At 57.5% G+C, this 4,164-nt stretch overlaps 1 protein-coding gene across 2 annotated transcripts in view; it reads right to left on the bottom strand.

Moving 5' to 3' along the window:
• The window catches only part of PARVG (parvin, gamma), a 36,368-nt gene that overhangs the window by 5,398 nt on the left and 26,806 nt on the right, over nt 1–4,164 (bottom strand). The window lies entirely within an intron of this gene.

Genomic DNA, 4,164 nt, shown 5'->3' with positions numbered 1-4,164 from the left:
CGGCTATCAACACTGAAAATTATGACATCTGCTTCTGTTTGTCACACTCCTCCTCAATGACACTGAATCCGAACAAAAGATCATCTCCCAGAAGAGCCGACCCTGACTGCAGGGCTAGCTCACGATGTTCTGTCCAGAGATTTTTCTTCCATGTGCGGTTTGAGATGAAGATAAAACTACCACCTTCCACGGAGCCGAGAGAAGGTTACAACCCGGGAGGATGCGTGCAAATCCTCCTGGGGAAGAATAATTTAATGTGGAAGGACGCCAAGGATTCCTGGCTCCAGGGATTTGATTTCTGGGAGCAAATGATCCTCTCTCCCCCCGTCCTTAACTTCCGTGCCCATAACGAATGACTATCTCACATAAACACCATCCGCAGAGAGGGTCTGAGAATGAGAAATCCAATTTCAGGAGGCTACTCTGCCAAGATAAAAGCTCCACAGGGGCCCACCTTCAGCAAGGGCTGTGTTCCCGCCCTCCGCAGCTGACGACCTCTCAGCACTTCGATTACACATTCCTGCAGCAGACATTGCCCACAATATGCTGTAAAAATTCATTCTTGGGGTCTGAGCTAAGAGGCTGCTGCTCTTCCCCCACATCTAATCTGACTCATATTCAGAAGTAGGTTCTAAAATCAGTGGATTCAGCAAAGCGGCTGCACACAGCAACATGGAAGTCTGCACGTTTGTTCCCATCTTGTAACTGGGGCTTGGATGGTGCAACAGATTGAGCAGAGGCCCTGCAGCCCAGGGGCGCCCCAGAGCGGCTCCGAGCTGGGTTCCGAGCCCCAGGCCCTCAGCCCACAGGTGGTCCCGCCTGCCTCCTTCCTCCACCTTCTCTCCTCACCACTCACATTTCAGTGCCTTGCCTTCCCGAGGCAGGCGCAGAACCCAGTCTCAGCCTTGGCTTCAACCCCACCGAGCCCTGGCACCCTCCATCTCCCAGGGGCTCACGCTGGCTCCACAGGAGGGAAACAGGGAGGTCCCTAACTCACTGTGTGCTCTGGGCCAGGCTTCTGTGCCTCTCTGAACTGTTTCCTCTGTGGAAATGGGGATGGGAAGAGTTCCTAACTCCAAGACCCAACATGAGGACTTGCTAGCACATTTGTCCACACTGCCTGCGGGAGATCCCACCATCGGCCCAAGTCTGCGCCCACACACTTTAGCAGGGCTGTCCCACATCACTGCCAAGGCCACAGGGCCTGCTCCAATGGACGTGGCAGCCTGCCCATTCCAAGCCAGGGCCTCATGCCTTCTGTCTGGTCTCTCGTGTGTCTGCCATTGCCAGGAGGAAAGCGTGCCCGGGCCAGCTGCTGGTCCCAGGAGGAACATGGCAGGCTGTGGCACAGAGCCGAGCCACCCAGCCACGGCAGCCTGATCCCCATCCAGTCCTCGGAGGAGTGACAAAGTCTAACTGAGCCTCCAGCAGCTAAACTCAGTCGACCTGCCGGTCCGTGGGAAGACATGAGTGTGGTTTTCAGTCCCTAGGTTTTCGGGTGGTTTGTTAAGCAGCATGTCTGTGGCAGCGGCTGGCCGATGCGGCTCCTCCGAATGGAAGAAGCTAGGAAGCAAGCAGCGGCCACTCTGCCTGCCACGACCACCAGGACCGTAGACACTGACTGCCCCGGCCTCGCTGCTCTGACCCAGCATCCAGCTCTTGGGAACCAAGTCCAGAGCCCCTGGCCTCCAGGGAAGATGGAGATCACACCCACTCAAGATGCATCCCCGCTGGGGCGAGGGACACGGCAGGCTGCGGGCGGTAGGCTGTCCTGGCATGAGGCTGCCACTGAGCAGCTGGGTGGTCCTGGGTAAGCCTCTCGGGCTCCAGGCTCCTCTCTGTAAAATGGAGATGCAACCCTGCCCCGCCCTCACAGGGGCATGGAGGTAGGATGGCAGAGAGTGCCAGGAGAGGCAAAGTGCAGGGAGCTAACCCCAAGGGAATGTGGACTGTGGTTCAGGGCCCCACAGAGCACTGAGGGACTGCAGAGGAGCTGAGAAGGTGGGCAGAGCTGGCCGCCCGCCCGGGGAAGCAGGTGGGAAGCAAAGCCGGGGTAGGCTGGGCTGAGAGCACAGCCTGTGTGGATGCGAGGGAATGGGGGAGGACCAGGCCCTGGAGAGCTGGAAGCGGGCCAGAGGTCATGTGGCTGTAGCTGGGAGTCGGTAGGAAGGGAGGAGGGGACGTGGCTGGGGAGGCAGATGGGGCTTGGCAGTTGGGTGGTCCACTTAAAGCAGGGGAGAGGCATGGGGTGGGTGTCCAGGAAGGGTTGAGGGGAGGGGACCCAGAAGAAGGGTCTAGGTGGAGGAGGAGTCTGGTAGGGGCCCAGGGGGGACCTCACCTGCTACTGGGCCCCAGATAGGCCAAGAGGCCTGATGCAGTGCCAGGGACGCCCTGGGCATGTGAAAGGGATGGAAGCCTTTGTCTCTCTCAGAAACAGCCCCAAAGGCTGGCCCTGGGACTGGGCATGTGGCCCTGCCTCCTGCTTCATCTCTTCAGAAAAAGCTACTGCTGCAGAGAGAGAAAGAGGTCCTCCTGCCCCGGGCCACGGGAACCCCGGCATGGATGGAGATAAGCTGGCTGCCCAGGATCCTGGGCATGCCACCAGCCACCAACACTCCAGCCTGCACACTGGGATGCATGCCTCCAATGTCATCTCCTGTGAGAGGCAAGGCTGGGGATACTAGGCACCACATGTCCCTCAATGCTTACTCCTCGATGGTTCTCCAAATTCTTTCTTACTACCTGTGTGGCCTGAGTGGGGGGCAGGCATTGTCAGCCCATTTTCAGAGACAGAAAACCTGAGGTCCAGGCAGGCAGGGAGCTGGTGGTGAAAAGCACAAGACCCAGGCCTCTTGCCTGGCAGTGACCCGGGGTAAGCCTTGGCCCCCCGTGGACCTCTGTTTCCTTATTTGGAAAGTAGTAATATCCCTTCTCATGGGCCAGGCCTACCAGGTAGGAAGGGCGCTCCTGACAAGGGAGCAGCCTGTGCCAAAGCCCAGAGGTGTGAGAGCCCAGGGAGCTCGAGGAAGTGGCAGCACACACAACAGGGGCCTGGTGGGGGCGGAGGCAGGACTAGCCAGTGGGCACTGAAGGCTGTACCTGGGGAAGAGGCGGTGGGAGCTGCATCTTGGCAGGCTCACCTGCCCTCCCACCTCACCTCCATCACTCTCTCCGTCCCTCTTCCTCAGATCAAGCCACAGCCCTTGTGCCTGGATGCAGGCAGCCAGCTCCCAGCCAGTCCGCCAGCCTCTAGGGTCCACGTGGGAACTGCTGAGCCCCCCAGGTCAGGCCCCACCCTTCCAGCCCCTCTAGCCAGAGTGAAGCACTGACACCTCCCTGACCCATTCCTGTTCTTACCCCACTCTGAGCCTTTGTTGACGCTATTCCCTCCCCTCTGTGAGCCCTTCCTCGGTAACTGTGCAAACCAACCCCTAACCAACCTCCCAGCTCGCCTCTGATGCAATGCCCTTCTTGACTCCTTGAGATTATTCTAACCCCTCATTGTTCCAGGTCCTTCCTCTGACCCAAGCATCTGAACCAACACATTTTGCTGTGGCCCTGCAAGACCACATGTCACTAGGAGAACAGTGGGCATAGACTGAGAGGTCCCTGAAAGCAGGAGCTATGCTGGATCATCTTAACATCCCATACAGCTCAGGGCTTGGCACTAAACAGGCCCTCAGGGAACGAGAGAACAGACGTGTGGGTAGGGGATGGGTGGGTGAGCAGGTGGGTGGATGGGCAGGCAGGTGTATGGGTAGATTGGGTGGATCAATAAACAGAACAGAAAGATGGACTGAAGGACAGATAGATGGATGCATGAAAGGACAAGCAGGTAAATGGACAGGTAGGCAAGTGGATGGATGAATGTATGGATGGTCAGACAGACATATAGATCAACTTCCTATGGGTGGGTAGACAGGCAGGCAGGTGGGTGGATGGATGGATGGATGGACTGGGTAGATGAATAAACAGGAAGATAGGTGTATGGACAGGCAGGTAGGTGGATGGATAGGTGGGCAGTTAAATGGATGTGTGCATAGATGGTGGGTGGCTTGGCAGGTGAACAGAAGGGCTAATAGGTGGATGGGTAGGTGGATAATAGGTAGACGGGGATAGATAGATAGGTAGATGATGGATGGACGGATAGATAGATGGATGGGT

Source organism: Mandrillus leucophaeus, unplaced genomic scaffold (genome assembly GCF_000951045.1).
Source record: "Mandrillus leucophaeus isolate KB7577 unplaced genomic scaffold, Mleu.le_1.0 Scaffold26, whole genome shotgun sequence".
NCBI classification, from domain to species: domain Eukaryota; kingdom Metazoa; phylum Chordata; class Mammalia; order Primates; family Cercopithecidae; genus Mandrillus; species Mandrillus leucophaeus.
The sequence above is the reverse complement of the archived record's forward strand: the minus strand, read 5'-3'. Positions and strand labels throughout refer to the sequence as shown.